At 48.2% G+C, this 12,036-nt stretch overlaps 1 protein-coding gene across 5 annotated transcripts in view; it reads right to left on the reverse strand.

Moving 5' to 3' along the window:
- Positions 1 to 12,036, reverse strand: part of PARN (poly(A)-specific ribonuclease) — a 174,374-nt gene that overhangs the window by 51,738 nt on the left and 110,600 nt on the right. The window lies entirely within an intron of this gene.

A 12,036-nucleotide genomic window follows, 5' to 3' on the forward strand; every position in this document is an offset into this window, starting at 1 on the left:
TTCTTGAGAGCCAGAGCTTGTTCCCTTTTTGGTGTTAATGGGTGATAAGGCCAGGACCGTCTTCCTGCCTCCTTCTTGGAGGCTGGGGGCTGGAACACGGGAGTGGCCTGGGAGTGAGGACCCACAAAAACCACGTGGAGAGGCCCCTTGTGCTGCTCTGGCTTCGGCAGTGTGAGCACACACTTCCTGCCCACTGGTTATTACCCCCACTAGCAGCAAGACAGTAAGGGCTGGGCCCTGCCGGCGGGGGGCTGCGGGAGCAGACCTGGGACCTGCGCTGCTGGAAAAGCACCATGATGTCTGAGTCTGTGTACCCACTTTCAGCAACTTCTTGGTACAGAGTAAAGGAAGTGAATGTTAGTCACTCAGCAGTGTCCGATGCTTTGTGACCCCATGGACCGTGGCCCACCAGGCTCCTCTGTCCATGGGGACTCTCCAGGCAAAAAGACTGGAGTGGGTTGCCATGCCCTTCTCCAGGGAATCTTCCTGACCCAGGGGTTGAACTTGGGTCTCCTGAGTTGCAGGCGGATTCCTCACTGCCTGAGCCACATACAGAGTGGTTCCCAGTAAATATCATGTGAATGAATGTAGCAAGTGATGATGGACACACCAGACCTGGACAAGGGACTCCTGTACTCCAGGGACCTTGAGCCGCAGGGACAGACACCTAGGTGAGACGCAGATACCCCCTGCATATCTGACACAACCAGCTTCACTCCAAGCAGACCAGATTTGCCCAAAACTCCTCAGCACAACAGTAGTTTATAGAATGTCATGCCTTAAATGCTTAGCCATCTGAAGAGCAAAAGCAAAATAAAACACAAAAAGAAAAATAAGGAAAGACTCCCACTCTTTATTTAAGGTTTTTTTTTTTCTTAAGAAGTTTGCTATACTTTTCAACTATTCACTCTAGAATTAAAGAGGGGTCGGGTGGGGGGAGGAACAAATCCTAAAGGTATTAAAGAACTTTCATACTGTCCCAAGGAAGTGGAGTGAGTTAATGAAATGTGAGCTCAAAACAGCGTGCTCTGACTTACTCACAAAGAGATAAACAGAAAGCAATCAGTTCTGTAGATAACGCTATCAACCAAAGTCACTCAGATCAGAGAACTGCAGAAACAGGATCCTTTGCTGAAAATCCTACTCCTCAGGACAGTTACTTTTCTAGCTTCCAAGGGACTGCACTTCTGACTTTCTCAGCTCTTTCATCTAACTGCCCCACAATCTGTACATCCAACCAACATCATCCATCCATGCCTCTGCCCAGCAGGTGCTCACTAAGTGCCTGTCCGTCCCAGGGACCATGCTAGACACCTGGCAGAACAAGACACAGCCTCCACCTCCCGAGCCCACCTTCTCACAGGCAGGCTTTATGCAGAGTTGTGTAAGCCTGAGGCTACCTACTACACAACAGGTTCACCTCTCAGTGCGATGGACGCTGTGAACCCACAGATTCTACATGCTTATTCTGTACCGGTCGTTGGCAAGTGAGCATCTGCTGGATTTTCCTCTTTAGGTTTCACTCCTTACTCAGGCAGGTTTATTTTGAAGCGTGTCCCCAAGGGAAGACATCTGCCGCAATGCCTCTCTGGAGTTTAGTTTGGACTACCGAGTCAAAGAGGAGGCTTGAGTCAACATTCACCATGAAAGCAAAGGTGATGATAAGGTCATAAAGGAGCTGAGATGATCTACTTAACAGCATCCGACTGTTTCCAGTAATTTGGGTCCCAGCCCCATGGACAAATGCTTCAAAAGCTCCCTGACCATGATGGGGAATTTATCTGAGCACATTTGGAACGAGGAGTGCTTAAAGGGGGAAACAAATAACAATCCCCTTTTCACTGCTGGCCTTCACATGGCAATAATTTACCAGCATTCCTTCAAGTCCCAGCAGCTTTGCAGCTCTCGGCCTTTAATCTGGAAGCCAGCTCTGGCGCAGAGCCACCCCTCTAATGGATGAATCAGCAAAATGAATTAGCTGTCAGCTGCGTCCTTCAGTGATTCCAGCTCGCCTGTCAGAAGCGGCGTGGAGCAGGCGGCTTGGTAACACTAACCTTTTCCAAATTTGTCAGGGAAATGATTCAAGGCCATCTTTCGGCCATGCCACTCTGTTGAAGCCACTGCAAAACCAGACACGGTGAGGGCCCTCCCCAGCTCCCTGTGGGTGAACAAGAGCACCTCCTCTCCCGCAGACTTCACCCACCCACAGCTTCGCTGAGCTGGGCGCCCTGTCTCGAAGCATTTAATCTTTACAACCACCCCACAGGGAAGAGACGTTCTAGTCATCACACAGATAAAGAGACTGAATATCAGGGAGCCGAGCATGCCTGCTTACAGTCTTGCAGAGCAAGCGACAAAGTTGGTTTGGAACCAACATGTGAGCTTTTAAAAAAATATAACATTGCCACAAGTCTGACATATATTTATGTATTTATGTGTCCATTTAGACTGAGGATTATCTCATAAAATGCTTCCTTGAAGAGGACTTTTAAAGAATTACTTACAATGTTTAGATTTTTTTCTTTTTTTTCCCTAAAAGTGTAGACCCTTCCACTACTATCAAGGAAAAAGTCTCTCCAACTAGGTCGAGAGCTACATTATGTTCACAAGAAGACTTAACATAAGACATAGAGACCCTCCTAAATTGATCTATAGATGTGATGCAATTCCAATTTTTAAAATTCCATTTTAATAAAAACATTGAAAAAAATTTTTAAGAGATTAAGAAAAATCTCAGCAGAACGCTGAGCAGTGGCAGCCAGGGACTAGGGGGATGAGGTCAACCCCCGGGAGGTGAGGGAACTCTGGGAGTGATGGCATTTCCCTCTGTGTCTTGACTGTGGTGGAGGTTACATGATGGTGTGCATTTGTTAAAACAAAGACCTGGCCAATAGAACAGCGTATGTGTATTTCATGGTATATAAACTACATCTCAATCATTCTGTGGAATTTGAAAGGTCTGATTCCAAATTTTAAATGGAAGACAAATGGGCCAGTAATAGCCCAAACATTTCTGAAGAAGAATAAGAAAGGGGGACTTCCCTGGCTAGCTAAAAAGCTTATTGTAAACCTGTAGTACTTAAGACAGTGCCGTAATGGTACAGAGATAAACAAACTGACCCGTGGTACAGGAGAGCCCAGAAACAGACCTAGGCATCTGTGAAACTCTGATATCTGACAGCGGCAGCATGACGGCGTGCAAAAGGAAAAGTTGGAAAAATTGTTTATCCACAGGAAAAAAAGAAAAAGAAAAAAAACTGGATTCTTACTCACACCAGGCCAAAAAATCAACTCCAGATGGATGAAGCACTTAAATGTCAAAAGCAAACTTTGAAAACTTGAAAAGAAAATAGAAGTGAATATCTCTTCCTGAGCTTGAAGTAGGAAAGAATTTATGAAGATACAAAAAAAATATTAAGCATAAAGAAAAGATCAATAAGTTTGGCTACATTAATATGAAAACTTGGGTCCGTCAGAAGATACTCTGAAGAGGGCAAAGACAATCTACATGCTGGGAGGAGATAATTCTAACATGTGCAACTGATGGAGGATTAGCACCAGAATACATAAAAACGCCTACAAATCAGTAAAAGAGGACCCAACAGAAAAATGGGCAAAAGACACAAAAAGCATGCCCAGTCATTTCACAGAAAAGGGAGCATAAAATGCCAATAATTATATAAAGGAGTTGCTCAACCTCAGGCAAAGGCAAATTATGAGCGCTTAAATAAGGTATCATTTTGTAGATTTGTAGGGGCTGGGGGAAGGCAGGGGGAACAGGAGACAGAGAAGGAAAGAGGAGAGAGCAAGAGTGAGTCTGAGGGCTAGAGACGCACACAGCATCAAAAAAGCAAGAAAAGGATCAACGTGACTTTTATGAAAGTGGTTCCCCTTTCCCATGTTCCCCCACCAGGAATCAGGGGTTTGGGATGCTGGAGGAACAACAGATTCTTGTTACAATTTGTTAAGGGTATTTTAGCTCATCCGGTTGAGTAGTGGTTTCACAGATGTTCATGACATTGTAAACAAATTGTTTAGGTTTTCTGTTGTATACCCGGTCCAACTCCTAAGGGCCGTTTCTGAGACTAAGTCTGAAGGTCTCTTGTAGGAGGTACGAGTTACTTCCAGTCTCATCGTCTCCGGCAATGAGGAGGTGTTCCTGCATGGTTGGAGTACTATAAACAAGCATGGGGGTGCTGACACGCTGGGCTTCTCAGACCTTCCCCGGGGAGGCTGAGGGTACTTGTGAAGCCTGGTTATCAAGCTGCTGCAATCATTTCATGGCAGCAATGGCTGGGAGGGGTGGCGAGGTGGGGGGAGCATCAGGAAACTTCGAAAGCAGTTACCACCATCAGCCCTGCGTTTTCTGCAGTGGCTACTCTCAGCCAACATCAGGTTCTCAGTCAGTTTCTAAAGGAATTACCTATATGCTTATCCATCGGATAGTTACGAGAAAGGGAACTATTTACTGGTTCCTTATTCTGCCAGGTACGGAAAAATCCTGTAAGGATTATCCTGACTTTATAGATAAGGACACTGAAGCTCGGAAGAAGTGATGGGTTCAAGGTCCTGAAGACGACAAGTTTTGGGATCCAAACCAAAGCTGCATTCTTCTCATGACACCATGTGCACTGAAGGGTCCCAGACCATGTCATTTGGAGTTAACACAGGCAAACGCCTCTGTCTGCGAGAGCCTCAGAGTCCGGCCATCTCTCCATACAACAGTGTTGTGTACAAAGCAGAAGGAGTCTCTCTGTGACAACCTGGTATGTTCACCTCCCACCAGAAGCTGACGTGTGCTGAGAGTGACCTCTGCCAGCTCTGCAGACCCGGGCCCTCCACCCCACCCGCCGACGTGTGCCTTAATGTCTGGCGGTGCCCGCTTCTGATGCCCTTCACGGCCTCTCCTGACTCCCCCCTCAGCCGCCAGCCTGGGGCCCTGCACGACTGTGTCCTCAATCTGGGCTTTCAACCCGCACCAGGAGGGCACCCGACGCTGCTTTGCGTTTGCTTGCTTATTTACGTGAGAACATACTGTATTGAGAAGTTTTTTCATATTCTATACAATTTGATCAAGTTTGGGTTTTCAACAGCATGACCATTTCCCCACTTTAACCAGAGAGAGAATGAACGGGTTTATCTTGGATTCTCAAGAAGACAGCCAACTTTATAAAAAAAAAAGTGTGCAAGCTCAGTCATGCCCTAGTCTTTGTGACCCTATAGACCTGTCAGGCTCCTCTGTCCATGTGATTCTCCAGGCAAGAATACTGGAGTGGACTGCCATTTCCTTCTCCAGGGCATCTTCCCAATTCAGGGATTGAACCCACGTCTCCCGTGTCTCCTGCATTGGCAGGGAGGTTCTTTCCCACTGAGCCACCTGGGAAGGCCTTTACAAAAACACTCAACCCTAATAATGGTCAGTAGGAACATTTGCCTGCCTTCAAAAAAATGATCCTGGATGTACTTCCCCTCAAACCATCTAAGGAACTAGGGGGATAAGGTGCTTGCAGGACTTGGTGCTCTGTCAGAAGCATGTGCAGTACAGCTATTTCCAGGGTGTCCAACAGGTGAGAGTGGGCAGTCGCCCAGGACACAAACAGCCCTGTTTTACCCTCGTCAGTCCATCCTCATCTGTAAAACCCTGCAGAGTCTTCAAGATAAAGGGCCAGCCTGCGAGAGGACATCAGGGCATTTAACTCAGTGCAGCCCTCCCTCAACTCGGACTTCTTCCCACGTGTGTTCCCAACGGGGCCAGGTGCTCTGTGAGGGAAGGGACCGTACTTTACTCATCTGTGTAGGGCCTGGGTTCTCCCATGGTACTCTGGCAGGAATTTAAACTAAGATTATGGAGGGAGGGAAGAAGCACAGTTTTTGCATCTGTTGGCAGTTTGTTTCAAGAGAAGAAAGCCAGAACCAGGATACATATTCACATTCAGTTAAAAGTTCCATGATGAAGGCTGACTCAGGGGACAAAGAGATCTGGGTTGGACACAAGGGGAGTGAACTCTGACTCTGTAGGGCTGGCTCTCCAGGCAGTGACAGCCCACGCACGTCACCACCCCCGAGCCTCACAGCAACACCAGGAAGCAGACGGTGAGGGCCCTTACAGCAGACTTGGCCAGGACAATGTACCTACCCCGGACACAGGGTTGGGACCCAGCACCCGTGATTCCTTGTCCGTTGTTCCTCATACAGTGCGTACTCACCCATTGAAAGGTTTCTGTTTGTTTGTTTGCTTTTAAAGCACTAAGGCTAGGGACTTCCCTGGCGGTCCAGTGGTTAGGACTCCATGCTTCCACTGCTGAGAGTCTGTGTTCGATCCCTGGTCGGGACACAAAAATCCCACAAGCCTTGAGATGCAGCAAAAGCAAAATTAAATAGAATAAAAAATAAAGTACTAAGGCTAAAGAATGAATACTAAAGCCCGTGAAAGAGATGCAAGCCCTGTAAAGAGGACAGAGGACATAATGGAGTAAGAGGTGGGGACAGGGGCCGGTGCTCAGTCTCTCCTTGTGGTCCAGTGGCTAAGGTTCCTGACTCCCAACGTAGGGGGCCCGGGTTTGATTCCTGGTCAGGAAACTAGATCCTGAATGTCACAACTAAGACCTAGCACAATCAATTAAATAGATAAATATTTTTAAAAAAAAGAAAAAGAGAGAAGCAGACGGGCACTGGTTTCATCCACCTCTGCCTTCCCCTGGCCTCCATCACAGCACCCGACATGAGACAGTCAGGAAAGAAATGGACTAAGGCCAGAGAAGCAGGCTCAGGTCACGATGCTTGAAAGGATGTGAAGGGCAGAGTGTGAGAGGAAGAGCAGCTGAGCGCTCACAGAACCGGGCTTGCACCCCCACACTGGGTCCTCAGCACCGTGAGGGCAGGTGCTATAAGCCCCATCAAAACTCGATGGGGACCAGAGAGGAAGTGGGTCCCGTCCTGGTTCCACCACTTACGAGCCCGCCTACTCTGTGCTCCTCCACGTCACCCGCTCACTCTGCCCGTGGCTCACCCAGCACCTTTCACCTCACGGTCTCTAAAGAAGGCCAAGGAAGTAGAGAAGAAAACACTTTCCACAAACCGGATGAAGGCTAATGTGCAGATGTGGCGACATTTATTTGAAATCTACACAGAGGGAGGCCATGAAGTCAAGTGGGAAAAACCACAAGTTCTGAGGCCGCAGAGGTCTGGGTTCAGATCCTGCCCAAACCTTTACTTGCCTGAGGCAAGTTACCGGGTCTCCCTGGGCTTCCCTCGCTTTATCCATCAAATGGGGCCCATTTACTCATCTCAGAAAGCTATTAGGAATGGCAGCGCTCTTAGCACAGGGCCTACCACACAGTAGGTGCTTAATTTAATGATGCTACTGTGGATAAATCACATAGTTCAGACTAAAAGAACTACAGAGACACAGATTATACAGAGACACAGATTCAGCAAACTGCAACTCATCACACGTAGGGAGCTGGAAGTGAGGGGGCCTCACACACCCAAGTCTGCAACAGCTTATGCAATAGCACTATCATCTAGAATTAGGGTCTTTCCCATGCAAAAAAACACATGAAAATAGACTATACAGGAACCCATACATCAACCATACGGGACAAGTGTGAAATCAGAAAGTCTGAACCATAACTTTAAAAAACTGAAGCAACCAAAATTAGTTAATTAATTTTCACTAACTCTCCTGGCGACACCAAAGTCTGCTTCTGAAACATGCATCTCATTCATTCACTCCACAAACACTGGCTCCAGGTTGTGTCAGGCACTGGGGCATGGTGGAAGGGGACAGATGATTCCCTCCCAAAAGAAGCTCACAATCTGGACAAGGAGGAAATGAAAGGAACGGAACAGACTGGCAGGGAAGCACCAGGGAGTCAGGTGAGGAATAAAGATAGTAGCACAAGGAGCATAAAATTGACGGTGGGAAGAGGCCACTGCTTAAGTTCCCAGCCCCCAGGGCCTCTGCCAACGGCCTCTGCGTTCACTGAATGGCATCACCAAGAAGCACTGCTTCCATGAACCAGCCTGGGGGTGGCGGGTCGGGGGGGAGGGGTGGTTCTTTTCATGGTTCCTAGCTGAAAAGTCAATTAAAAATAAATAAAGCCACCACTTATTGAGTGCTTACTACATATAAGCACTCTGCTGACTGCTTTACAAACAAATATATTTAGCTCCTGCTTGTTCATTTATTCACCCACCCCTCCACCTGTTCGTGAACACAGACACTAATGTATGAATCTCTCACTTGTTCATTTATTCATCTATCCATTCATTGATGAACAAACACACCATCTTCTACGCCTGGGCCACTGGGCTGAATCGGAGATCTGGTCCTTGTATTCGCTGGGAGGGCAGAACAGGGCACAGAGCCCCACATGTGCTGAGGGTTAGAAAAGCCCTCTGGAGTTCCCAGTGGGGTGCTGGCTGGTCAAGCCTGGGACACAGGGACCGTTTCTCTAAGGGAGAGACACTCGGGCTTTCCCGAGACTGGAGGTGGGAGAGCAGACGGTGTAATAGGCAGGAGGAGCACTGACGAGGAGACACAGTCTGGACGGAGGAACCGAAACAGGACCTTACCAGTGGAGGTGCAGGGGCGCGGGGAGGCCCCGCGTGAAGCCGAGTGACGGGCCCCCCACGCCACGTGCAGCGGGAGCCACAGTCTGGCCTGAGGCACCTGGAGGGGGTACGAGTGTGATCTGATGTGTGTGTCTGCAAGGTCACTGCAACCAACGGGAGGAAAACAGGAGGAGTGGAGAAGGCGTGGAGTCAGAAAAGAAGTCCCAGTGGGACGCCGAGAAACAGCGACACTTAACTCACCTTACAGAGTGAGGAGCAGGGCCGAGGGGGGGTGGGGGGGGGGCGGCTACCATAGAAGTCCAGGGCTGCGGGCCAGGAGGGAAGAATGGTCAGGGTGCTGGGGACCAGGCAGGAGGACAGGGCCCTGGGGCTTCGGGGCACAGAGGTCACCAGGGACCACAGCTGAAGCAGAGGGCAGACGGCGAGGGTGATACATGCAGGCTCCTAGGACTTGCAAAGGGAAGGAATCACTGGGAGCAAAGGGCGCTGAGATCAGGAGTCCTTCTGAAAAGGTGGAAAGGACTCGGCAGTTTTTGGGGTGCCGGAAAGAAGCTTCGGGTGGGCCTGAGGATATGGGTCCATGTTAGGCCTGGAGAGGAGGTGGGGCCCAGAACATGTGTGGGGGCCCCACTTCCGAGTGGAGGGAGCAGTGGGTTAGAGCTTTATGAAGCCAGGGTAGGAAGCCCCACCTGGAACTGGCGGCATCCTGGGTGGAGGGAGGGGGTCTCCCTGAGCGCCCCTGGGGCTGAGGCAGGGAGGACAGAGGGGCAGGAAAGGCCGTGGCGCTGGGACAAGCGTCCAACCGGAGACAGTGGCCTTCTGTGCAGAGTGACCAACTCTCCCATGCTCTTTCTGTCCTCAAAGCAAACCCGCAAGGTGGGCAGCAGCTCTGTTTTCAGACACAGAAACAGAAGCTGAAAGAGGCTGAGTAATCTGCAGAGGGCCAAGAAAATGACCATTTTATGATGGAGTCAAACAGGAGCAGGTGGAGTTCCAAAGAAGTTTAGAATTGAGAGTCACTTAAAAAGAGAGAATTTTTTTTTTTTTTTAAGATAAAGACACTTAAAATAGGAAGTTAGGAAGCAGCTCCATACTTAGCAGTCCTGACAAACTTGACAGACAGCTGAAAGAGCTAAGGTAATTTGCAACATTCTTCACACTTCTTGGGAAAAAATTAAGGTTGACGTCTCAACTACACAGGAATAATTCAAAGTAAAATCAAAGATCTCCTCCTACAACGTGTGAAATGGCAGATCCTAAATGTCAGGAACACTGAATAAATTGTACTCTAGGGAAAACTAAATAGTACATGTTTTTAGTTATACTATTTTATAACAGTGTCTTTAAGGTCTGCATCTATCACAGAGGAGTACAAATAAATAATACTCATGGTTTACAGAGAGGTTACCATGTTCCAGATGCTGTGTGAGCTCGAATTCTAATATGTTACCATACAGTCTATAAGACCCTACTATATTAACCTTAACATTGACTCTTTCATCTCTAATCCTACCCTCTACAAGACAGCCCTATTTTGAATATGGCGAAACAAGAGACACAGATGGGTTCGGTCCCTTGCCCGACATCACAGTGCTGAGTGGTGGTGAACAGCCAGATTTAACCCACTGCTGACACAACCTCCTCCTTCAGGGGCACCTTCAGTCTAAAGGCATACAGCGCGCAGCAGGTTTTAAATTGCAACAGTATCACTAAAGCAGATCTACTTTTTCTACCCAACCCACTCTGATGCTTCCTATCGTTCCTTTTCTCCCTTTTTTTTAAAAGTTCTGGTGTCAACTAGCACTGATTTCCTGACCCAAAGCTTGAAACAAGCCACAGCTCATTGACACCCACCATTCAAAGTGGCATTTCTGTGTGACAATGCGCTTTGTGTTCTAAAAGGTTAATCAACAAAAGGACTTTTAGGACACAACCTATTCACCAGCCAGAGTCCGTGTGTAACTGAACTGCTGGCTGGAGGCAGTGGCTGGGTGTGCAGCTGGAGTTAAGCAGGGTTCACTAGCTCTCTCTGGTGATGTTTCAGATGCCAGATGCAAACCTACCCCAAATAGAAATGTCCCCTGCTTACACCAGGACAATACTTTTGGACTATTGACCTTGGCAGTTTGAGCACTTTATGAAGCATTAAATCTGCCACAATATTAGCGCTATTGTGATAACACATAAATGCACCATCTTTTCTTTACGTCCCAAGACCGTGTTTACAGAAAGCCTGACAGAGCAGCACATTTTCAGATTTAAAGGTTTCCACAGTTGAAAAGCTTAAAAGTCTGTTTGTGTATAAGCCAGCCAGATATACTGTGGGCGATGCTGAGCCGCAATATTTACACTTTCACTACAGGTCTCTCTGTGGCTGTTTTGATGTGGTTTTCATATGATAAAAGAATTTACCTACACCTCGTGACTCAGCTTATTCATTAACCAAGTGAAACCCAGGAGGGAAGGCGGGGGCCCTGGGGAGAGAAAGAAAATGACAGGCCCCTTATCAGCAGGCAGGGCTGAGCTGTCTCACCTGCAGGGTGAGTCACTACCACTGGGAGGGAGGGCATCCATCCCCCAGAGCAAAGGGGCCTCTCCCAACCCAGAAAGGAGTCACAGAAACTCCTATAAAGTGTACACAAGGCAATTCCGTGTATGGTTCCCGTTAACCCTTCCTTGCCTTGCTACCGGTCTGGAACCTCTCAGGGTTCTCCCAAGGGCATCGTGATGCCACTCATAAGCCCTCTTCCTCATCCCATCTTCTTCCCTTCTTCCCTTCCACCCACCTCGCCCCCACGCTGCGATCCACCTACAGATGTGAAACCCTCTGAAATCTCCATCAAATGTGACTTGCCTCTTCTGTGTTTTCAGGACACCCCATATATGACCTGTCATCACCAAAAAGATTAGGAAAAAATGCCAAGACGACCTGCTCTAACACTCAAGCCAGTGGCCTCGGTGCTGTGGGCACAGAGCCCTCACTGGGTTAACTCTTCTTGCCTGTTCACGTGCTGCCAGTCCTCGTATGCCAGCTGCTGTGCTGTACTAGAGTCCAGTCTCTATGCAGGGAGAACTGCTTCACAGCAGAACGAATGGAATCTGCTCTGCAGACCACAGGCTGCCTTGGGACCATGCAATGTATTTGTTTTAACCGGCAACACCTGACTTCAAGAGTGTATAGAGAACTGCGTGCTTCACCAATGGGGAAATAAACCACAGGTGATGAAGTTAGCCTTATTTTCCACATCAGTTTTATTCTTTGCCTTTGCTGAGACTATGTGCCCAATGACTGGTTTTTTCCCACTGATAGGTTGTCTGTAGACTACACACTAAAACCCTACAGTTCACCAAACAGCCCAAAGGGGCAGCACAAAACCCAGTGAGAATTACTTTGGTTTTAAAGTCCCATTCCAGCTTGGCATTTAACACGTTCATTCTACACTGACAGTTAAGTCGCCT

The sequence above is a fragment of the Muntiacus reevesi genome, chromosome 2 (assembly GCF_963930625.1).
Source record: "Muntiacus reevesi chromosome 2, mMunRee1.1, whole genome shotgun sequence".
Lineage (NCBI taxonomy): Eukaryota > Metazoa > Chordata > Mammalia > Artiodactyla > Cervidae > Muntiacus > Muntiacus reevesi.